The sequence below is a fragment of the Pleurodeles waltl genome, chromosome 2_1 (genome assembly GCF_031143425.1).
Source record: "Pleurodeles waltl isolate 20211129_DDA chromosome 2_1, aPleWal1.hap1.20221129, whole genome shotgun sequence".
NCBI lineage: Eukaryota > Metazoa > Chordata > Amphibia > Caudata > Salamandridae > Pleurodeles > Pleurodeles waltl.
This window is the reverse complement of record NC_090438.1, coordinates 84,877,899-84,904,032: the sequence shown is the minus strand read 5'-3', so window position 1 is coordinate 84,904,032 and position 26,134 is coordinate 84,877,899.

Sequence of the window (26,134 nt, the reverse complement as noted above, 5' to 3'; positions counted from 1 at the left end):
ATTAGTACACTTTCCACCCAGACAGAAAATAGAATTTGTTTTATTATTATTTAGGCGAAAATGTAAGGACAAAACATGGATGAATATCAAAGAGCTGTCAAGCAATTAGAGGTCCATTTTGAGGGCAAATTGAACCTAGTTGTGCGCAGACACAATTTGTTACTAGATTACAAGCACCATCTAAATCAATTGACTCATATATTACTGCTCTAAAGGACTTAGGGGGTCATTCTGACCTTGGCGGTCCATGACCGCCATGGCGGAGGGCGGCGGAAGTACCGCCAACAGGCTGGCGGTGCTTCCTTGGCGATTCTGACCGCGGCGGTAAAGCTGCGGTCAGAAAAGGGGAGCCGGCGGTTCCCGCCGGTTTCCCGCTGGCCCAGGGAATCCGCCATGGCTGCGCTGCTTGCAGCACTGCCATGGGGATTCCAACCGCCTTCCCGCCAGCCTGTTTCTGGCGGTGTCCACCGCCAGAACCAGGATGGCGGGAAAGGGTGCAGTGGGGCCCCTGGGGGCCCCTGCACTGCCCATGCCAGTGGCATGGGCAGTGCAGGGGCCCCCTAACAGAGCCCCTCAAAGATTTTCACTGTCTGCTTAGCAGACAGTGAAAATCGCGACGGGTGCCACTGCACCCGTTGCACCCCTTCAACTCTGCCGGCTCCATTCCGAGCCGGCTTCATTGTTGAAGGGGCTGTCCCGCTGGGCCAGCCGGCGGTCTTCTGGCGGTCGCCCGCCGGCACAGCGGGAAAGCCGGAATGGCCGCCACGGTCTTTCGGCGGGAACCGCTTGGCGGGCGGCGACCGCTGACCGCCGCGGTCAGAATGACCACCTTAGTTTTATATTGTGATTTTGCTAACTTTATGTCACATCTTATAAGAGATCAACTGGTGGCTAGGTGTAGTTCCAAAAAGATAGAAGATATGCTATTGGCCTGCAAAAATCCTTCCCATGAAAAGGCAATTGATATAGCTGAAAGTATTGACTCCTCAAGGGAAGACTCGAAGCAATTAGAAGCTAGCATGCACCAGGTTGCCAGTGTGACCCATGGAAGTAATAAAGGAGCACAAGTTGGTCATCAACAAACCAAGGGCAGGGGACACCGAATCTCAATGTTTTAGGTGTGTTTCATTATACCATGCATCCTTTTTCCAAAATTGCCATGCAATTTCTCAAGACTGTTGGAAGTGCAACAAAAGAGGGCATTTTTGGAAAGTCTGTAGGGGTGGCAAACATCCTGATGGTGGTGGTGACAGACGTACTTCTAGAGGTGTTTCTGTTAGTGCTGTCCAGAGTCACGATTAGTGTGATGATTTGTAACATTTAGATGATCTTGTTCTAGCTGTTGATGTAGTAACGACTAAAAGTGGTAACAACTACAAGTATTACAGCAACACTTTAGTTCCATTTATGATCAATGGCCACATTATTTCTCTATTGGTTGATTCTGGTGCCAGAATGTCTATTATTGACATCACTACAACGAAAGTTGGTCTGACCAAGTTTTGCTACTGCCATATGTAATAACAACAACGTTCAAGGGTAGTAAAATTCACCTCTTAGGTTATTTGAAGGCAATTATTGGATTTTACAACAAATACATTTAAGGGAAGGTGTATGTGGAAAAAGCCACTTGGTTGGTGCATCAGGCTGATTTTGGGCTTTTCATAAGACCTAGCAAGGAACACCCAGGTATACTGGAAGACAGTCATGACATTGGGGGAACTGTGACAAATGAAATAAGTCAGTGGTTTACAGAGTTTGACAAGATGTTCACAGATGAGATTGGAGCGATAACAGATTTAAAGCACATAATTAAAGTAAAGGAGGGGTGTATACCAGTTAAACATAAACTACGGATTATATACAATTCAGCATGAGGAGGATTTATCAAAACTCATGACCAAACTGCAACAGGAAGGTATAATTGAACCAGTTGATGCTACATTATGGTTTAATCCTATTGTACTAGCAAAAAAGACATATGAAGAATGTAGTGTTGATCTACGGAGTGTAAGCAATGCTATATGGGTAGAAAAATTCCCAGTTCCATGCATAGAAGATCTTTCACTGCTGTCGGTCAGGCCAAACTTAAATTTTTGATGATGCCATTTGGTCTAGCCTCTGCTGCTTCCGCATTCAAAATGGTGATGACTAAAAGTCTGCATGGTATTAACAATGTTGTTGTAGTTCAGGAGGACATCTTGATATTTGCAAATACTAAAGAAGAGCACAATTCAACATTGCGATTGGTGTTGAACATGCTGAGTGACAATGGTGTTACATTAAAGAGAGACTAGTGTGTATTTGCAGTCAATGAGGTAGACTATCTTGGACATGTTCTCTCTGCTGCAGGTGTTACACCTAAACCGGGGATGGTTGAAGTGATACTTAAAGCTCCTCACCACAAGGATAGGGATCAGCACAGATCCTTCTTAGGGATGAGTGAATTCTATTCTAAGTTCATATGCAATTATTCTGACATGATTGAATGTTTCAGGAATTTGTTAAGAAAAAGTCTGACCTTGTTTGGTCACCTGTCTGCCAGCAACATTGTGAGCTCATCAAAAAGAGCATGGTCTCTGCTCCTGCCCCACAGCCATATGTGGAAAGACGCAAAACATTTACTATGGTGGATGCCAGTACATGTGGTTTAGTAGCAATACTCACAGTAATGGAGCCAAGGAATGTGCAATAGCATTTGCATCTCGAGGATTGTTTAATGTAGAAATAAGATATTCAATTATTGAAAAAGAGATGCTAGCTTGCATGTGGGGTGTTTGGTGAAAAATGTAATCCATATCTATAGGGTATGGCATTTTGTTTACAGACAGATCACAGGCCATTAGTGGACATTCTTCAAGGCCTCAAGATTAAGAGATCCATAGCTAGATTAGGCAGACTATCAGTAAAATTGTTGGAGTTTAACTTTGATGTGGCACACACATACCAAGTGGAAACAATTGTAAGGCAGACTGATCATCAAGACTACCTATTTATAACAGGATAGCTTCCATGGAGTAGGTGGATATTGAGGAAATTGAGGAGTGTTTGATACCAAAGGTTGAAGACCATGTAGTTTGTGAAAATGTGAGTGAGTGGCAAGATTAAATGATTGGGGATGCTGACTTGTAAGAAGTTAAGGAATTTGTGTTGAAAGGTTGGCCCATGGCAAAAAGTGTCAAAGTGAATTTACAACCTTTTTGGAAAATTGTGGATGAATTGTAAATAGAGAATGAGAATCTTGCCAGAGGAGGGAATTTGGTTCCTCGGACATGTTACAGAAAAAAGATCATTGAAATGGCGCATGCAGGGCATTTAGGTATGACAGACACTAAAAGAAGTGTAATGGCCATGTATTGGTGGCCATCTCTGGATCGCGAAGTGGGTGATGTAGTCACCAATGAGTCAATGCTGGATGAGTGACAAACACCTAGTATCATCTGTTCTAGAACCCAGAGTGGCTTTGAGTCCAGGTAAGGTTTGGAAAAGAAGTATCCATTGCTTTGTAGGTCTGTTTCATGTTTTACCTTCTCAAGTGAAATACTTGATTGTTATGATTGATAACTTATCAAAATGGGTAGAGTTGAAAGGGGTCGTAGAACCCAATCCTGCGAGTGTCATAACAGTTTTCAAAGAGGTTTTTTTCTGAGAAGGTACTTCTGCTGAGGTATTTTCAGATAATGGAGTACAATTTACATTGGCAATCATGCAGGAGACTTGTAAAAAACATGGAATAAAACACATTTGCACGCCATTATATTGTCTGCAATCTAACAGTAAAGTTGAGCGATTTAATAAGATTGTGGCTGAATACATTCATAGTGTGCTCAGCTCTCGAGCTAATTGTGTAGAAGCTATTAGAGATACAATATAGGCAAACCGCACAACCCCGCACTTTGTCACAAGACAAATACCTTTGGATTATGAAGGGAAGAAGTGTAAGATCTTGTTTATCCCCTGTGTGGATGTTGGATGTGGTGGTCCTGGGTGTTGATGTGCAAGTTTTGTCTGAGAATGCTAAGGTGGCAAGTGGCGAAGCTGGCAGGACCAAAGTGAAGGAGGTGTTGGAGGGTAAAAAAAGGTGCAAGAATGATATATTGGTGCAAATGGGAGACTGAGTCCATATCAAAGATCTTTTGTTATTGAGAAAAGGTTTGTTGAAATTCAGAGAACCTACTCAGGTGAAAAGAATTTGGGGAAAATCTGTTCACATTTCCAATAGCCAATGGTGGAATTTGTCCTGTGTGTTGAAAGTAAGTATGAATGGTGAAGAGTGTTGTGAAGGTGTGGAAGAAGATGATAATAGAAATGCAGTCAGGAGAAAGAATTATATGGGGCAATGCGAAATATGGTGAAAGAGGTTAGGAGGAAAGTTTGCACAACAGGATTACTTAAATGATTTACTAATCAAATTATTTTTGTTTTGTTTTGTCTTCTTAGTGTTTGTGGGGAGGAGTTGTAAATAAAAAAGAGGGAGATGCGTGGTATAGTTATAAGTATTATGTATTAGAATTTATGCTTATTGTGTAATGACATATTTAAAGTTCCATGATGACATGTCCAGGTTCCATTAGCTTGTTGAAGAAGTGAGGGAGAAGCCGTTGGACCTGGATGTGTTCTCTGTTAATGTATGACCTATCTTTATACCTACTTGTACAAATAATATTTGTACAAATAAATATATAGTGGACAAACTGCTGGTGACTACACCCTCACTTACACTTCAAGCCGTCCTCAGCACACGAGGACCGGTGTGGAGCATGGCTTGTAAGAATTGCACTCAGTCTTTTTTTGTTACCATACTTCCTTCCTCTAACAGAAATGCTGACTGGAAATGGGCTAATGGGTGCAGAAGATTGTGAATTGTAAATTATATTTCAATGTGACTCACTTTTAGAATCCCAGAGGGACTTGGTCTGGCAGTATTTGAGCATCACTAATGCTGAATTACATGTGACTGGTCTCTTTCTGAAGTGGCACAGTTTGAGAAAAACAATGGACTTGAATGCACCCTGAGCCTATGCGAGTGGATGAGACTTTTGTAAGCATTGAACCCATCACATTTGTATTTTCCTCATTGTGATGCCCTGTTTAGAATAACAGATAAACAAAAAAGTGATGGGCACAGTGTTTGTCATTATTTTGGGCTGTAATCCAATATGTCATTTTTTTGCCTACCATGCCATCTCACACAAGAACCAGCCATATGCAAAACAGCCTTAGGTCTGCTCCAAAAGAAACAGTCCAGCTCAAATTGCCAGGCTAGGACCCCTCTGAGTGGGAACCCAAGAATTATTTAGGCCTAGTTGAGCCTCTTTAGTCAGGTGCAACTTGGTTCCAGTGGCACAGTAATCACAGGACTTTAGTCTGGGAATATTCTTGGCCACTTAGGCCATCACAGTAGAAAAAGTCATGATAGAAAGCTTGAATTAATCTCAGCCACTGGTAATTACCCTATCCTCATCATAGTCCATCAATGATTTGCCCACCATTCCATCTCAGGTTAGACCCAACCATATGCAAATTAGTCTTGTACCTGCTCCGGTAGGTACAGTTCAGCCCAAACAGCCAAGTCGATCCTCTCCAGATTGAAACACAAGCAACCCAAGACCAGATCCGGCTGAATTGGGCTTCTTTAGTCAGGTGCAGCTTGGTTCCAGTGGCAGAAAATAATTCCAAGATCAACCAATATATGGACAATACCCAGATTTATTTACAGGTGTCATCAGGAAGCAACAGCAAATAGCTGAAATAGCTGAAGATCTGCCTTTTCATCATTCATGCCTGAATATCAGATACATAGCAGCTCAGCTCCCTAAAAATGGACTCTGTGGTCATAAACAACCATAAACTGGTCACCAGCCAAAAGAGCTAAATCCACTAGATTTCATAGTGACTCCAACCTGAACATGGAAGCACACATTACAACACAGCACAGACTACTTATCAGCAGCTGTCCATGCTCTGCAGAATCAAATTCATTTCTAACAGAATGTGGCTACATAATAGCTAGTTCGCTCACTTCTTAATGCAGGCAAAGGCCCTCTTCCTGGCTCATCAGGTTCCCACCTCACCCACTCTGCTGCAAGTCTAGACTAAAGACTGAAGAAATATGCTCAGGGAACAATCTTAATTTTCCCTCCTTCATCATCTTCAGTCTGCTGCTTATCAGGCATGCTAAATTAAAATTGACCTTACTAGGCTACAAGAGGGGCCCATAAACTCATGAGGTCTGGGTATAAGTTGTTCAAATGATACCTGCAAGCGCCATTACTTTGTTTTAGATCATAATTTATGTCACAATCTCCTGTGGTCTTGACAAAACTTGCAACAGTGCCACTGTCTGGCTCGAGACAGGAAAGTGCAAGAAAGAGAGACAAGATGGCAGGTCTTCTCCTGCTGCATGCCTAGGACATGGAAGCCTAGCCCAACTCACACATAACAACCTCCACCCCTCCTTCAATTCCAGGAGAAATTAATGGAGGACACGTTCCACCAACGCATATTCTGGCAGTAAGTTACAAATTACATCGGGATTTCTGTCAGAAGTAGTAGAGGTTTGACCTACACTGTAGGCCAAGCACTCCCTTGCACTCTAAACCAGAGCACTCTATTGCTTTGTAGTTAGGTTTTCATTCTATAAGCACCATTACATAGAAACCATGCAAATGGCAATAACTCAAGTTACACACACAATGATAACATTGCATCTCATCCTCATTTTTGACTGTTGCAAAATCTTCTTCTGTTATCAAACCAGCTAGTAGGGACCCCCATAGACTTCCTCCTAGGACTGCTAACCAGTGGCAGACTGCCTGGAGACCTGGGGTGTAGCTTGAATGAAGAAAAGTTTAGAATCTTGCAATGCTAATATCTATCACTTTCTTTCCTTTTAATCCAGATTTCCTGGGCTATAAAGCCTCTCCCTTTTTAATGTTATATGCAAATATTTGCATTGGCCTCTGAGGCAGATCTTTCTAAATTTGAAACATATTTGTCCTTAGTGGCTAAGTGCTCTCCCTGTTTAGTTCCATTTTTATCACATCTATCAGAGTGCCTGTCTTTGTACGAATGATTTTTCTGGTTTATAATGTTCATGCTTTAGGTTCACAGGAATATTTGTGCTTTCCTGCCTCTTTACAAATGAACCCTGGCCACGGAAACATGTAGCAATCTGGGAATCAACAGACTAATGGCCCAATTTAGGAAAAAGTGGCACTGCATTTAATGCAGCGCCACTTTTCGTATGCCCCTCCGAACCCCCACATGATGCCACCATGTGTGCGCCATATTTATGATACGCCACACCATGGCAGTATAAGAAGCATTAGCGTCTACATTTTTGATGCTAGTGGAGCAAAGCGCCACAATAGCTAGTGAGGCAAAGTGCAAGGAGGCCCATTGATTACAATGGGTTTGTCCTTTTAACGCCTGCTTTCAGGAGGCGTTAAAAATAACGCCAAAAACGGCGCAATGAAATCTTGTAGATTTCATTGCACCATTTTTGTGGGCCTCCCTATGCTGGAATGCCCCCTTTGCATACATTATGCATGAGACTTGCATAATGTGGCACAAAGGGTTACTAAGTGGCGCCCCTTTGTAAAAAGGCCCTTACCATCAAAGAAATTACGCTAAGGCGGCGCTAAAGTGGCGAAAGGGGCACTTAAATCTACCCCTAAATCACAGCAAGGCTGACTCCGCCTTCAATCCTTCTACAGTTGTTAAATTAAGAATCACTGAATTAGTTCATAGTAACATCTCTTACAGTGCTTTGAAATTACAGAGGTGTAGTATAGAGCATTGTAGCACTATACAAGTGACAATGATTATGACTATTATTATTAATATTAATGGTATTAGGTTTATGAGGTACATACAGAAAATGTTTTTTTTAGGTTTAATTATGAAAGTTGCTAGTGCCTTTATTGGATGAAACAAGACAGTAAATGTGTTGTCAGACTGTTTTTTCCCCTGTCCAACCACAATTTCAAAGTTCAAATTTATTTATTATTTTCCAAAATATGGGCCCTCATTATGACAATGGCGGTCTATACAGAAGACCACTGTGGTGACGGCAACCGATAGACTGCCGCGGAGGCAGCAATCCACCCACCAGATAATGACACACAAACACAAAACCACCAGAAAGCAGCCAAAACAGCAATTCCACCAGACCAAACAACCGCATAAAACAGTCAGTTCCACCACCCTCCCTGCCATGCCTGCAACACATCGCCCTGCAAATAATGACCCACAAGTTACCACAGCGGTCACTCAACGGCAGTTACCCATTGGCGGTGCTTACCGCTGCGGTCCATTTGGCCACTCCACAGCAACAAAAGCCAACATTGGGCAGATTGAAAAACCCACACCTGACACATAAGCACACAAGGGACACACCCACCAACAGCACTATAAAACACACCCCCAACAACCCAAAAGTCTTTGCAAATGTGAAAACCTAGCAACGCATTGCCAGCCCAAACATTTACAGAACTGCACACACAAACTACAACCATCTATACACCTGTCACGCATCAAACATCATACCTCAACACTCAACAACACTGAACACAATCACTATTCCATAGCATCCCACATACACACAAACCCTGCATCCCTACAAAACATTCCATCCTTTGCACAACACACACACTACACCCACTACACAATAGGCATGTCCCCACAAAAGAACCCCCGTTTCACTGATGAGGAGTTGCGAGTCATAGTGGACGAAATCATAAGTAAGGGTTGAGCCACACTGTTCGGGGCACAGGTCCAGCAGATATCCATTGCCAGGAAGATGGAGCTATGGCGGAGGATCGTAGACAAGGTGAACTCCGTGGGAACCTAGGCACGCACAAGGGATTACATAAGAAAGAGGTTGAACGACCTACGGGGGAAGGTGCGTGCAATGGCATCCAGACACCACATTGCCATCATGAAGACTGGTGGTGGACCCCCCATCTCCACCCCCACAGTTGTCAACATGGGAGGAGAAAGTCTTGGCTATCCTGCATCTATAGGGCCTCACTAGAATCACTGGAGGGCTGGACACTGGTAAGTCACAATTACTACCCCACCACCACCTACACCTGCATTCCATGTCAACCCGTCACCCTGACTCCCTTCATCCCATTCCATCTCAAACACAGAACCACCCCCATAACCACGCTAAAACTATGTACCTCTGCATGCCCTACTCACTGCAAGCACAACCCTCTAAGCTCAGCATGCTCACACATCAGTATTGCAAGGGCAGCATGTAGCACTTCCAATCCCACATTCCATCACTATACACAAACCAAAGGTGGAAGAACAACACCCATCCCATAGGGAAAGCCAGAAATGCTGAATATGTAACTGACAATGATTGTAACAAATCTCATACGTGTCCACAAGTACCCCAGCTAAGATCAGCGGCCAGCATGTGACACGTCAACCCAGTCCTCCACCAGAAGAAGGCTCCAGTGATGACAGCAACTCTGGATCTGGATGTACTCCCTGGCCCATCTGGGACCACCGGTCAGTCGGACACCACAGCCAACACTCAGTCCGCCACAGGGCACTCCACATCGGACTCAAGTGCCACAGCAGCCACCCAACATCCCCAAACCTCTGTCCCCAGGTCACGTCAATCAACAGTGTGCCCACCTGTACAGGGACCGGAGTCAACACCACACAGGCAAGATGATGAAAGTCCTGGTGTCAGTGGGAGTGGGCACAAAGTTCAGGGGACACAGGTAGAGGGGGCCAGGGCCAGTGGGAGGATAGCTGTGCGCCAAGGGGTGGCCCAACCCGGGGAACCGACTGCCCAGGACGCACTCACACATGTCCTGGGAGCATACCAGAAATCCCAGGACAGGATGGGTCAGGTACTTACCATCTTGCAGGAGAACCAGAGGCTGCAGGGGGAACACCACCAGGTGACATGGCTACCATCATGCATGAGTACACAACACACCAGCGGGCCCTTCCACTAGCCTGTGTACTGACCAGCCCTCCACATCTGCTGCATCTAGTGGACAGGAGGACCTGTCACAGGACTCACAGGCCACCAGTACCCCTCCCTCTACAGCAGAAGAACCACCCGGCAAACGTTGCCTGTGACCCAGACAGACACCAGAGACTGTAGCCAAGAACACAACCACTGCCAGGAAGTGAGCCCCTCCTAAATGTCTCCCTCGTGTGCCACTGAGATACCTTGTTTACTTTGGACTGCCATTGCTCATTTCCCTATGGCCCCAGGGATACTGGACCTGTGCTACAAATCAACTGGACCACTACACTGAAGATTTCGACCACCATCACCCCACTCTATTGCACTATCCCTACCTTTTTGTCAATTCAATAAACACACTTTAACACAACTGAAGTTTTTGTGCTTTAATTACAACAATATGCAATGTCTTGACCTATATTATACTGTGCATACGTAACATAAAGTGTGAATCCATCCAATGGACAGTCAGTTTGGGGTACACATAACCAGTGTGAGAGCATACCACAAGTTAGCATCCACCAAACTGTGTGAAAGCAGTCTGTAGGCATCACATGAGTTCACAGTAGTGACCACACCCACATCTGCAAAAAGGGAAAACATTAGTGACATTCAAATGAGAAGTAAACAAAGTAGAGCAACATGAGCCCCTATAACATAACAGCCTACATTCAGCTGGTCACTTCAACTCATACATTTGCACAGCAATTGACTCCAGACACCATAAGTTACTCATCTCAGGCCCTCACATGAGACACCACAGTATTAGCTATGCCATGTAGTCAGTATGCCAATCCCTCCTCTGGACCACCTAGTTTGGGCCACACTGTCAGGGAAAATGAAGTCACAGAGTGGTTGTGTAGGCACGTTGTAACTCACATAACATTCCCAGCAACAAATGCTTAGTACTGTATGGAAAGAGGACACAGTTTACAGTGGGCATGTATTTGAAGATGCTAAACTACTGATACATTGCATGGGCTGAATAAGCTTGATCACTAACACCATGACACTGGCACGACTGACCACAGATGGAACAGTATCAGGTCAAATAATGCACACATTTGTACTTGGCACAACACAGCAGCCGCACAGCACTAAGTTGTAATGGAGGAACGAACAGAAGAACAGTCTTACCAGAGTGTCATTGGAAGGGCTGGTGTATCAGATGTGTCCTGTTGTCCATATCCGCCTCCTCCCCATCCTCATCGCTGGCTTCAGTGTCCTCTGCTGCCACAGGTGCATTGTCTCCCCCCTCCTCCTGCAGGAATGGCACATGTTGTCTGAGGGCCAAATTGTGCAGCATGCAGCAGGCCACGACTATCTGGCAGACCTTCCCAGGGGCGTAGAGTAAGGATCCACTGGAAATATGGAGGCACCTGAACCTGGCTTTCAGTAGCCCAAAAGTCCTTTCCATTACTCTTCTGGTCCGACCATGTGTTTCATTATAACGATTCTCTGGCCTTGTCCTGGGATTCCTCACAGGTGTCAACAGCCAGGATAGGTTTGGGTAGCCGGAGTCACCTGGAAGTAGTGAGAGACACACATTATTCATGTACAATAGCACAGAGAAAAACTCCAAGTGGCATACAGTGACATTCGTTGGGTGAAACCTCAAGCTCACCTATGGCCACACTCTCTCTCTCTCTGTAGTTGTGCCATCATCTGTGGGATGCTGCTATTTCTCAATACATAGGCATCATGCACAGATCCTGGAAACTTGGCAGTAACATGGAAAATGTACAGATCAGCAAGGCACACCATCTGAACATGTATTCAATGGTAATTTTTCCTTTTTCTGTAGACCTGCTCATTTGTCCTGGGAGGGACCAAGGCAATATGGGTCCCAATCACATGTGGTATGTGTCCCATGGTGTACAATTTAGCCTTCACAGTGGGCAAATCATCACTGTGGGGGAATGAGATATAGCTGCTCATGTGTTTCAGCAAGGCAGACAAAACTCTACTCAGCACATTTGAAAACATTGGCTGTGGCACATGCAGCCAAGCCCACAGTCATCTGGCCAGGAAGTGGAGCACTGACAGCACCTGTACTGCAGGGGGTATTGCTGTAGTACTATGAATAGTAGGAATTCAATTTGGCTCCAATTGTTGGCATACTTCAGTGATTGTGGCCCTGTCTAGAAGATGGGTGAGTATAATGTGGCATTCCTAAGTGTGTAGCCACGTCGACTAGTGGTCTGTACATGGGAGCATGCCTCCTCCTCCGCAGTGGTTGGTACCTAATTAAAGCAAGCATCTTCACCCCATGTGCTGCTGTGTCCTGTGTCTGGAACCCACAATGGCTCGTGCTACAGGGGATAGGGCCCCAGCCTTCACATTTGAAGAACATGAGAAGCTTGAGGATGGGGTCCTACCCTTGTATGGACAGTTATATGGGCCTCCAGATCAACAGGTGAGTACCTTTTGGGTACTTTGAATGCGACTTGGCTGTATGCAGATGTATGTGTGTGCAGGCAGTGTGTCATTTGGAGCGTGTATTTATGCTGCACGCAATGTGTACGCAAAGGTATGAGTAATCTGTAAGGTTAATGTGGGAGCTATGCAGTATGTAAGCCATTGCTGAATGTGGTGTGAAGTTCATGGTGCCCTTCTTTCTGTTTTCCCATCCAGATCAGTGGCCATCAGAAGAAAGTGTTATGGCGTGCCATCGCCAAGGACGTGTGGATGCTTGGGGGTAAATATCCGGCAGAGCACCCACTGCAGAAAGAGGTGGGAGGACCTGCAACGCTGGGCACGGAAGACCTCAGAGGCCCAGCTAGGAATGTCCTCCCAACAAGGGAGGGGTACCCGTCAGTCCCTGACCCCCCCCCCAATGGCCTGCATACTGGTGGTGGCCAATCCGGAGTTGAATGGGCACTTGAAGGCAGCACAGCAGCCACAAGGGGGTGAGAACACACTGTGTTGAATTCTTTCCTGCTGCTTGCTATGGTGTTTGGGTGCAAGGTTGTAGTCAGTGTATGGCCCTAAATGACCGTGTAGCTAATATTGTAGTGAGTGGTATGCACATTTGGTATTGGCAATTAGCTGGTATTCCATCTTCATCTGAGACCTACATTCTGACTCATCGGTGTTGTTGTGATGCTCTGATGTCCACTGCCTAGGTGGTGTGACCTTGCAATTGCACATTGTGCAGTCACTTGGTCAGAATTGTGTAGCTGTGCCTTTGTCAAGAGGCAGACAAGTCTTAGTGAGTCCCAGTAGGTGTGCAGATGGTAGTGTATGAGTACATTTCAGCTGTTGTTCCCAGGCAAGGTTTGGTATTGTGGTTGTTACTGCACAGTGTTAGTTCCAGTGAGTCCTTGTGATGTGTATGCCATATGTGCTGTTATTGCTGTGCTTGACCCTGTGCTCCTTTCTTTCTCCCCCAATCACTCTCCTCTTCTTCTCCTGTCCTTGTGTGCATTAGAATAATCTAGCGAAGGAGCAGGGGCACCGGCGAGTGGGGGAGCGGCAGCCCACGGGACCCAGGGGCAGTGTCAACCGACACCGAGGGGACCAATGGGTTGGAGGGCAACGGGAGCACCACGGGGGAGACAGGAGCTACAACTAGTGACTCAGATACCTCCTCCGATGGAAGCTCCCTGGTGGTAGCGTACCCCTCTGGGACCACCCGAGCTACATCATCTTCTGCCACCTCCATACCAGCACTGCCCTCCCAATAGGCCCCACACCCAGTTGCCTGTGCCCACTTACTCAGGAGGGTGGGTGTCTCCTTCGCCGCAGGCACCTCAGCCCCTGCCACAGTCAGCATTGCTACCCTCACTGAGGAGGCTATTGACCTCCTGAAATCCACCTCTGTAGGGCAGTCAACCATAGTGAATGCCATCCAGGGGCTGGCATCCCAGTTGCAGCAATGCAATGCCTACCTGGAAGGCATTCACTGTGACTTGGCTGCCCTACAGAGATCGTTTCAGGCTCTGGTCTCCTCTTTGACGGCAGCCAGTATCCCTGGTTCTTCCATCCCCCCCTCCAACTACCTGTTCCCAGTCCTAGAGCTCTCTCCCTTATCCCATCCAGAGCACCCATTCAGTCCAGCATGCACCCAGGACAACAGACAGGACTCGAAAAGACAAGCACAAGCACCACAGATCACACCACAAGCATGCACACAGACAACACACAGAAGCACACACAACAACCCCTGCCTCCACTGTCTCCTCCCTCACAGTCACATCAACACTCAAACCTGCAAGCACTACGGGCCATATTTATACTTTTTTTAGCGCCGCATTAGCGCCGCTTTTTAACGCAAAACGGCGCAAACCTACAAAATACAATGGTATTTTGCAAGTTTGCGCCATTTTTGCGTAAAAAAACAACGCAAATGCGGCGCAAAAAAAGTATAAATACGGGCCTACATCCTCAGTCCCAGATCCTGCCACCTGCACAGCCTTGCCTACAATCACAACAGCAGACACGTAGACTAGCACTACATTCACCACATGTGTAGTCACCACCACCACCATCATAACCACATTCAGCACACCCACCTCACTTGCAGACACCACCACAACATCCATGTACACAATCTGCTTGTCCTCTCCCACCCTGTCTGCCCCCTCCAAAGAAACATAAACGCTCCCACTCAGACACTCAACAGCCATCCACCTCACCTACGCACACTGTACATGCTCCTGCAACACAGTCCAGCACAACAACTCCTCCTACAACCACTCCCTCTACCTCCACTCCCAAACCTCCTCCCACACTGCACCCATTTTACCTAAGAAACTTTTCCTTGCTCGCCTTGACCTCTTCCCTCCTCCTGACCCACCCATCTTGTCCGGAAAAGGAAGGTCCTGCTCCCCCAGCCCAGTACCTCCAGCTCCCAGTCCCCTCATGGCACCCCTGGTGTCACACATGTCCTTCCACCCGCTAAGACACCTCCCACTACGGGCCACAGGTCTACCACTCCGACCCCCTGCTCCAAGCACCCTTCTCCGGCCCCTAAACAGAGGAGAAAAGGCCCGCCCCCACCCAAACCCAAATCCAAGGACCCCCTTCCAAGAAACGCCACCCCACGCCCCCTCCCACCCCACTGACTCCTGAGGTGCCTGCCTTCCACGTCGATGTCCCTGTCCAGTGGAGTCCCTTGGCCTGTCAGGAGTCAAGTTGGGCCTCTCACGTTGCCATGTGTAGTGGCTTGGACACTTTTGGACTTGCCAATGGCCCTTTGTGTATATAGTTTGATTGAGTTATTGTGATCGCTATTCCCAACAATGGTTGGGCCAAAGGTATTTGTCCTGGCATCTTTTTTACTTCTGGCTTCTATTGTTGTTGTACTTTTCAGCTGATTTTTCTCTGTGTGTGGTATGTATGTGTGGTGTGTGTTGTGCGTGTGGGTGTGTCACTCTCCCCGCCCTCCCTTGTGTGCTAGGCGGCTGTACTTACCGTCGTCTTCGTCGGCGTTACTGTTCCTGAACTCCCATTGCATGGTACATCATCGGCAGGGCTTCCAGTTCAGGTTCCATGGCGGACGCTGACTCCTCTGTGTCTCTGGAGGTGAGTGTCTTCTTTTATATGGGTCATTTCTGCCAGGCTTTTCGTTGTGGTGGTCCCACCCCAGAAATCCTGGCGGTCTGCGATGTCGTAATATGGTGGGTGGTGAATGGTGTTCTGGCAGCCTGTAGGTGGCAACCGCCATGGTTGGTGGCCGGACCTCACTGGCAGTTCAGGTGGTAAATTGGCTGTATATGGCAGGGATCACCGCTGTGGTCATAATATGGCAGTTTTCACAGGCAGCATGACAGCGGTACTACCGACATCGCCGGCGTGGCGGTCGGCTGACAGCCAATTTCATAATGAGGGCCATAATCTTTTAGAAATTTAAAACAATAAATAATGGGTGGTTTCCTCCACAGAAGCGAGATCAGTGACTACATGTTTAATTTAGGTGAAGTGACTATTGCTTCAAATCATTTTAATACTCATTCTAGCCATAATGTGAACATGGCCAGTGGTGCCCACTGTAACAATTTTTTTTGGCCCCTGCCTCATGACCTCCTTCTCCACGGGTTCCCTCACTAAAACCCTCCAACAATGCACTCATATTTGCATAGCCTCTCTCTCACATGTATTTCATTTGTTTTATAGTTTGGCTTATACCAGTGTAGGATGTCAGCACACTTTATACATTATACAGACACAATGAATCATATGTGCATAAATCAATTTATAGAAAATGTTACAACACTATGAGGGTCAAGGTGTAGGAATCGCATGTCATCCATAATGGTAAGTGTTAGTTCTGGCATCCTTGGTGTGGTTGCCGCTGACTTTTTGCCTTCAGACCTCCTGTTTTGCTGACCTAGATTTTGCTAGTTTTGGGACTCTGGGCACTTTTATGCTAACAAGTGCTAAAGTGCATGTGTTCTCCGCTTAAACCATAGTTGCATTGGCTTATCCACAATTGGCATATTTCATTTACTTATAAGTTCCCTTGTGAAGGTCACTACCTGTGTCCACATCCTGTAAATTAAATGATAGTGAGCCTGCAGCTCTGATTATGCCACCCACTTCAGTAGTACTTCAAACATGTCTCAGGCCTACCATTTGCAGAGCCTGTATGTGTTGTTTTAAACTGTGTGTCGACCTGCAAGTTAACCCTCTTTGCCACAGCCAAACCTTTATTTTTAATACATATATGTCATCCCTAAGCTAGGCCCTAGCTAGCCAAGGGCAGAGTGCGATGTATTTAATAAGTAGGACATGCCCTCTTAGATTTTGTTATAGTAGTGAATAATTTTTACATTAATTTTTTTCACTACTACTATCCAGTGTTTCCAAGAGGACATCATTGGGATTTCCTTATTACATTTTATATGTGTAATTTCCAATTGAAGAGATGGGACCCCCAAGTATGGTTTCTCTGCAATCACAATTTGAAATCACAACTTTTGATTAAGTCAGATTTTTAAAATGCCACTTTTAGAAAGTTGGCATTTTCTTACCTTAACCCCTTAACTGCTGGGCCTTTCCCCCCCCAGTGCTGAGCCCTTTTTTGGCTATTTGGGGTAGTTCGCGCTTAGGGCTTCATAACTTTTTGTCCACATAAGCTAACCACGCCAAATTTGCGTCCTTTTTTTCCAACATCCTGGGGATTCTAATGGTACCCAGAGCTGGTGGTTTCCCCTGGAGGAGACCAAGAAAATAGCCAAAATACAGTGAAAATTTTGTTTTTTCCAAAAAAATGGGAAAAAAGGGCTGCCGAAGAAGGCTTGTGTTTTTTTCCCTGAAAATGCCATCAACAAAGGGTTTCTGGTGCTGAAATCACTATCTTCCCACCTTTCAGGAACGGGCAGACTTGAATCAGAAAACCAAATTTTTCAACACAAATTTGGCATTTTACTGGGACATACCCCATTTCTACTATATTTGGTGCTTTCAGCCTCCTTCCAGTTAGTGACAGGAATGGGTGTGAAACCATTGCTGGATCCCGGAATGCTAAACATTTCTGAAAACTAGACAAAATTCTGAATTCAGCAAGGGGTCATTTGTGTAGATCCTACAAGGTTTTCTTACAGAAAATAACAGCTGAAATAAAAAAATATTGAAATTGAGCTGAAAACAACAGCCATTTTTCTTTATGTTTTACTCTGTAACTTTTTCCTGCGATGTCAGATTTCTGAAAGCAATATACCGTTTTGTCTGCTGGACTCTTCTGGTTGCGGGGATATAAAGGGCTTGTAGGTTCATCAAGAACTCTAGGTACCCAGAGCCAATAAATGAGCTACACCCTGCAGTTGGTTTTCATTCTATACTGGGTATACAGTACAGCAATTCATTTGCTGAAATATGAAGAGTGAAAAAGAGGTATCAAGAAAACCTTTGCATTTCCAAAATGGGATCAAGATAAGGTTTTGAGGAGCAGTGGTTATTTGCACATCGCTGAATTCCGAGGTGCCCATACTAGCATGTGAATTGCAGGGCATTTCTCAAATAGACGTCTTTTTTTACACACTCTCTTATATTTGGAAGGAAAAAATGAAGAGAAAGATAATGGGCAATAACACTTGTTTTGCTATTCTATGTTCCCCCAAGTCTCCCGATAAAAATGATACCTCACTTGTGTGGGTAGGCCTAGTGCCCGCGACAGGAAATGCCCCAAAACACAACATGGACACATCCTATTTTTTTTATAGAAAACACAGCTGTTTTTTCCAAAGTGCCTACCTGTAGATTTTGGCCTCTAGCTCAGCCGGCACATAGGGAAACCTACCAAACCTGTGCATTTCTGAAAACTAGAGACCTAGGGGAATCCAAGGAGGGGTGACTTGCGGGGCTCGGACCAGGTTCTGTTACCCAGAATCCTTTGCAAACCTCAAAAAGTGGCTAAAAAAACAAGTTTTCCTAACATTTCGGTGACAGAAAGTTCTGGAATCTGAGAGGATCCTCAAATTTCCTTCCACCCAGCATTCCCCCAAGTCTCCCAATAAAAATGTTACCTCACTTGTGTGGGTAGGCCTAGCGCCCGCGACAGGAAACGCCCCAAAGCGCAACGTTGACACATCCACATTTTTTGAAGAAAACAGAGGTGTTTTTTGCGAAGTGCCTACCTGTAGATTTTGGCCTCTAGCTCAGCCGGCACCTAGGGAAACCTACCAAACCTGTGCATTTCTGAAAACTAGAGACGTAGGGGAATCCAAGGAGGAGTGACTTGCGGGGCTCGGACCAGGTTCTGTTACCCAGAATCCTTTGCAAACCTCAAAAAGTGGCTAAAAAAACAAGTTTTCCTCACATTTCGGTGACAGAAAGTTCTGGAATCTGAGAGGAGCCACAAATTTCCTTCCACCCGGCGTTCCCCCAAGTCTCCTGATAAAAATGATACCTCACTTGTGTGGGTAGGCCTAGCGCCTGCGACAGGAAACGCCCCAAAGCGCAACGTGGACACATCCAAATTTTTGGAAGAAAACAGAGGTGTTTTTTGAGAAGTGCCTACCTGTAGATTTTGGCCTCTAGCTCAGCCGGCACCTAGGGAAACCTACCGAACCTGTGCATTTCTGAAAACTAGAGACCTAGGGGAATCCAAGGAGGGGTGACTTGTGGGGCCCGGACCAGGTTCTGTTACCCAGAATCCTTTGCAAACCTCAAAAAGTGGCTAAAAAAACAAGTTTTCCTCATATTTCGGTGACAGAAAGTTCTGGAATCTGAGAGGAGCCACAAATTTCCTTCCACCCGGCGTTCCCCTAAGTCTCCCAATAAAAATGATACCTCACTTGTGTGGGTAGGCCTAGCGCCTGCGCCAGGAAACGCCCCAAAGCGCAACGTGGACACATCCAAATTTTTGGAAGAAAACAGAGGTGTTTTTTGAGAAGTGCCTACCTGTAGATTTTGGCCTCTAGCTCAGCCGGCACCTAGGGAAACCTACCAAACCTGTGCATTTCTGAAAACTAGAGACCTAGGGGAATCCAAGGAGGGGTGACTTGCGGGGCTCGGACCAGGTTCTGTTACCCAGAATCCTTTGCAAACCTCAAAAAGTGGCTAAAAAAACAAGTTTTCCTCACATTTCGGTGACAGAAAGTTCTGGAATCTGAGAGGAGCCACAAATTTCCTTCCACCCGGCGTTCCCCCAAGTCTCCCGATAAAAATGATACCTCACTTGTGTGGGTAGGCCTAGCGCCTGCGCCAGGAAAAGCCCCAAAGCGCAACGTGGACACATCCAAATTTTTGGAAGAAAACAGAGGTGTTTTTTGAGAAGTGCCTACCTGTAGATTTTGGCCTCTAGCTCAGCCGGCACCTAGGGAAACCTACCAAACCTGTGCATTTCTGAAAACTAGAGACCTAGGGGAATCCAAGGAGGGGTGACTTGCGGGGCTCGGACCAGGTTCTGTTACCCAGAATCCTTTGCAAACCTCAAAAAGTGGCTAAAAAAACAAGTTTTCCTCACATTTCGGTGACAGAAAGTTCTGGAATCTGAGAGGAGCCACAAATTTCCTTCCACCCGGCGTTCCCCCAAGTCTCCCGATAAAAATGATACCTCACTTGTGTGGGTAGGCCTAGCACCTGCGACAGGAAACGCCCCAAAGCGCAACGTGGACACATCCAAATTTTTGGAAGAAAACAGAGGTGTTTTTTGAGAAGTGCCTACCTGTAGATTTTGGCCTCTAGCTCAGCCGGCACCTAGGGAAACCTACCAAACCTGTGCATTTCTGAAAACTAGAGACCTAGGGGAATCCAAGGAGGGGTGACTTGCGGGGCTCGGACCAGGTTCTGTTACCCAGAATCCTTTGCAAACCTCAAAAAGTGGCTAAAAAAACAAGTTTTCCTCACATTTCGGTGACAGAAAGTTCTGGAATCTGAGAGGAGCCACAAATTTCCTTCCACCCGGCGTTCCCCCAAGTCTCCCGATAAATATGATACCTCACTTGTGTGGTTAGGCCTGGTGCCTGCGACAGGAATAGATCACACAACGGTCAATGTTGGTCCTTACGTGAGGCAGCTGTTGACCCTGGGGTGATCCATTCCTGACACAGGCACTAGGTGTAGGCACTCAAGTGGGGTAGTGTTTTTATCAGGACAGGTGAGGAGTCACTGGGTGGTAGGAATGTTGTGGATCCCAGCATATTCCTGTAGTTTGTGTGACAGAAATGCGAGAAAAATAGAGTTTTTTTCAACATTTCAGCTTTGCAGGGTATTCTGGGTAAGAAAACTTTGGGGAATCCACACAAGTCACACCTCTGTGGACTCCCCCGAATGTCTAGTTTCCAGAAATGTTTGGGTTTAGTGTGTTTCTCTATATGGCCGCCGAATCCAGGACCAAAAACACAGGTGCCTGCCTTACAAAACCAGTTTGTTTTGCCATAGACAATTTTGATGTCTCCACAATATGATTTGGGTGGTGGAATTTGGGGCTGAACTAAATTGGGGAGCTCCCAAGAGAGCACTCTCTCTCTGCTTGCCGCCGCATTCACCTGCTCTCTGGGTTGGCCTAACCCACTATTACCCAGTTGCACGAACAGCTTGCGAAGGGACAGCAGGACTGTCCTCATCACCTCCCTCATAATGTACTGGAAGAGGAGTTTTCGAATGGGACTCCTCTGACTGAAAAATCACTCCCACAGTCTGCGCCATTGTCCTATCCCTCAGATGCTGTCTCAGTATCTGATGTCTCAGTCTCTGATCCTATGTCAGAGCGGTCCTCTATAACCCGAGTGCAGGCAGCAGTCATCCATCATGATGCCATCTCTGCTATTGGCTAAACTGTTGCTCTAAAACACTAGCCTACGTAGACAGTCACAAAATCGATGGTGTGTGTGAGATACGTGCAACAGTAGAGGCCACCTTACCTGCGCTTCTTCCCTCAATCAGCACGTACTTTCAAGACACTCAAAAAACACCTTGTCACATACCATTCGTCACAGTCTTTAGCACCTCCTGCGCCCAGTCCAACAATCATTATTGGTGCTCCCACTCCCTCCTCCTCGGATTCCCTCATTACCACCCAGCAAAAGTGCCCTTCATCTCTCCATAGACTTTACTAATGTACTCAGCTATTTACATAAAATACAGATGTGCTCTTTGCAGTAGGCATATAAACCTTCTGCGCTTCTTTATGGCACTAAAACTGCCACTAGACAAGTCGGACCCTTTTCCCCCCAGGGAAACCACACACATATTGACAAAAGTGATATATATTTGACAGCCAACCACCTGAAACTCAACTCAAGCAAAACCGAAATAATCCTCTTTGGCCCACACAAAAACACCTGGGACCCCCCATGGTGGCCCACCACGCTAGGCCCTGCACCCACCCCCGCCAACCACGCACGCAACCTCAGCATCATCCTAGACTCCTCCCTCTCGATGACCCAACAAATCAACGCTCTTACCTCCTCATGCTTCAACAAACTCCGTATACTGAAAAACATTCAAATGGATCCCCACAGAGACCAGAAAAACTGTCACTCACGCACTCATCAGCAGCAGGCTTGATTACGGAAACGCCCTCTACGCCGGCACCACTCTAAAACTCAAGCGCAAACTACACGCATCCAGAACTCAGCATCACGACTCATCCTCGACCTCCGCCGACACGAACACATCTCTCCACACCTCAAATCCCTCCACTGGCTCCCCATTGACAAAAGGGTTACCTTCAAGATCCTCATCCTCGCACACAAATCACTCCACAACACAGGCCCTGCCTACCTCAACGAGAGTCACCTTCCACACCCCCACACGAAACGTCCGCTCAGCTGACCTCTCTCTCGCCTCTGTCCCCCGCATCAAACACACCACCACCGGGGGCAGATCCTTCTCCTACCTTGCACCCAAAACCTGGAACGCACTCACAACCCACCTTTGCAAGACCCAAAACCTACTTCTTTTCAGGAAGGGCCTCAAAACCTGGCTTTTTGAACAGTGAACCTCCCAGCCCCTTTCCCTCCCCCCGTCCCCCCCCCCAGCGCCTTGAGACCCTCACAGGTGAGTAGCGCGCTTTATAAATCTCTTTGATACAGATCTACCTCTATATATATATATATATATATATATATATATATATATATCTATCTACATAGATATATCTATAGATATATCCATGTACCTAGATATATCTATCTACATAGATATATATAGATATATATATACATATATTTTTTTTTTAGTTGTTGTATGTTTTCCTTGGGGGCCAAAATGGCCCCCAGGGAAACCCTACAACATCTAAAAAAAAATTGCCCCCACAGGGGATCACCCTGCCCACGGGCGACCCCCTGTCATTTCATTTAAAAAAAAAAAAATTTAAAAAAAACATCCCCGGGGGGCACCTACCTTTTTAACAAAAAAAAAATTATGCCGGGGGGGGGGGGGGACGGGGGGCTAACCGTTTTCCGGAGGGGGCCGCCCCTCAAAAGTGAAATCCCTGGTGTCTAGTGGGGTTTCCTGGCCCCCGATCGCAGCTGTGCTGCGATCGGGGGCCAGGAAACCGTTTCAGAAGGCCTCGTAAGAAAGGGGAGACTCTGGCTGTGCTGCGATCGGGGGCCAGGAAACACTTTCAGGAAGGCCTCGCCTCGTAAGAAAGGGGAGACTCTCCCCTTTCTTACGATGCCTTCCCGAACGTGGAAAAGGCCGTTTTCCCCATCAAAGCAGGAAGCGGCTGCAAGGCTGCTTCCTGCTTTGATGGGGAAAACACCTTTGAAACGTCACAAAGGGGCGGGTGGGGGGCGGGGGGAGACACGGTAGCTTCCGTGTCTCCCGGGGGGAGTAAAAAAAAAATCCTCGGGTGCGACGCACCCGAGGATTTATTAATGCCCTTCCTGGTGTCAGCCACTGGTCGTGACCCGCACCAGGGAGGGTGTGTGGGCGTCGGCCAGTGGCCGACGCCCGCACCAAAGTGGTTAAGCATTTGGTGCCTTCTGCCTGTCTCTGAATACACATCTGAGGTGGGTGACAGCTAGACTTTGTGTATTCCCTCTAGACAGACACACACAAAGGAAGCTTAGGTGTGACTGATGGTCTATCCACAGCCTGATGGGCAATCATGGGCAGAATGGGAGGGAGGAGCTGACACATCTGAATAGGCAGACTTTTTGACCCCACACAAAGGGCTGCATACCCCCCGAAAGTGTGTCTGGAGCAAGGGCAGGAAGGGCACGGACTCTGTGCACTTCAAATGCCTCTCTTTGAAGTCTCCCCACTTCAACAGTGCAAATGGGTGTAAGCATTGGACCTCAGACACCGGCAACTCAGTACACTTCTTGACCTGTGAATACTCTGACAGGAAGAAGGACTGCTGTGCTAAAAGGACTGCCACTCTGCCGGACTTCTACTCTTCTGGACTCCTACTCTGCTAACCTGCTGCCCTCCTTGCCTGGGAGTGAGAAGTACTGGACCTGCATCTCTCAAACCCAGAACCAAAGTGTATCTAAGGGGTTGCTGGCTTGCCTCCTGTTTTCTGAAGTTTCAGGTTTCGAAAAGCCTTCCAACTCACCTGCCATAGCACCTATAGCACCTAGACCCTTCCTACTGTGAGTGTTGCCCTGCCAAGTGGTGCCAATCCAGTCCTGAGCTTTTTGAAGTAGGTATAAAGTGATGCTCCAGTCTAAATCAATGCGTTGCCGCCACTGTGTGATCAGAAAAGGCGCATTGCCCCTGTTGCATGGATCAGAACCAGCACATTGGCCCCATTAAATGGATCAGAGTTGATGCATTGCCACTCCAGTGTGAATCAACCTTGGCGCATCACCTTTGGAACCCCTGTATCTCAAACCTGATTCATCACAGCTGTTGTGTAGAGAAGATTGACGCATCTTCGCTACTGTATGGAAAGGATCACTGCAGGGATCGACACTGACACACCATTTCAGTCTGCTCCTCGTATCCCCTACGCAACCAGGATTAAGGTACCTTTGTTCAGTGAACCTCACTGGGTTCCTGTAGCCGGCCTGCACTTCATCACGGTTGGCCTGAACTTTTGACTGTGTCCCGGTCCCGCACAACCACATATTCCAGGTCAGCGCTTCTTGTTTCTAAGCGCTATTTCACAGTTTTCATAGTAGCAAACGTAAGGAGCACAGTATCCCCTATATACCTATGTGAGGGTTAAGCATACCGTGTGCCTTTCTGTTCAGGGCGATAATGAATAACTCAAAAATACAACAACTAAGTAGCCTTGCTGGAATCCTTAGTACTTATGTCTTTAAAAATCCAGAACAATCCAGAATCTCTTGTTACATTTTCACAGGATTATCTCTCCATGTGGCAAACTGAGAAGGCCCCTGAGACAGGGTGCTGATTACAGATAAGTATATGCAGTCAATACTCACAGAAGCGCAGAGTGCGTATACTACTATGTTACTTGAAGGGTACAAGGCTTTAAAGTTCTGTTTTGTCCTTTGTTTTCTGTGCAGGTTTAAATTCAAGAGTTAAGCAGGAGTGGCCAATTAGAAGACCCCGGAGGCCGGGTGCTGATATCAGATAAGTATATGCAGTCAATAATCATAGAATGCACTGCTATGGTACTTGAAGGGCACGATGCTTAAATGTTCTGTTTTGTCCTTTCTTTTATTTGCAGGTGTAATTTTGGGAGTTTAGCAGGAGCGGCGATACGAAAATCCAAGGATCCAAGATGCAGGAAGAAAACCGACGAAGGACCAACAAAAACGCAAACACTGGGGGTCATTCTGACCCTGGCGGCCGGTGGCCGCCAGGGCCACCAACCACGGGAGCACCGCCAACAGGCTGGCGGTGCTCCCACGAGCATTCTGACCGCGGCGGTTCAGCCGCGGTCAGAAGCGGCAAGTCGGCGGGCTCCCGCCGACTTACCGCTGCTCGGGGGAATCCTTCATGGCGGCGGAGCATGCTCCGCCGCCATGAGGATTCTGACCCCCCCTACCTCCATCCTGTTCATGGCGGGAAAGCCGCCATGAACAGGATGGCGGTAGGGGGGGTCGCGGGGCCCCTGGGGGCCCCTGCCGTGCCCATGCCAATGGCATGGGCACGGCAGGGGCCCCCGTAAGAGGGCCCCGCAAAGTATTTCAGTGTCTGCCTTGCAGACACTGAAATACGCGACGGGTGCCACTGCACCCGTCGCACCTTCCCACTCCGCCGGCTCGATTACGAGCCGGCATCCTCGTTGAAAGGGAGTTTTTCCCTGGGCTGGCGGGCGGTCTTTTGGAGACCGCCCGCCAGCCCAGGGAAAAACTCATAATACCCTCCGCGGTCTTCTGACCGCGGAGCGGTATAATGGGGGCGGAATTCTGGCGGGCGGCCTCCGCCGCCCGCCAGAATCAGAATCACCCCCACAGTGTGCTGTGACCCAGAAGCAGAATGTAAGTGACCCTGACAGCAGCAAACTGCAGACTTGAACACTAGAACACCAAGCAGTCTCCTGCAGGACGAGGGCGGCTTTATGTCTGCAGCACCCCGCCCCTGCCGCATCTGGCAGATGGACCGCGGCAGGCACGACAGGTGCGACAGGTAGTTTGCCGCATAGAGGGCCCAAAAGAAATGATCAATGATGAGGGGAATGTAGCAGGGGACCCTCTCAGAAGGTAGCAGTACCCCCTCAGGTACACATTACTAAAAGTTTCACCCATGCAATTCGGGCACAACGTCTGGTGCGCAATGATGCAAGTAACACCAGAAAACTCTGCCTTCACACACACATACAAC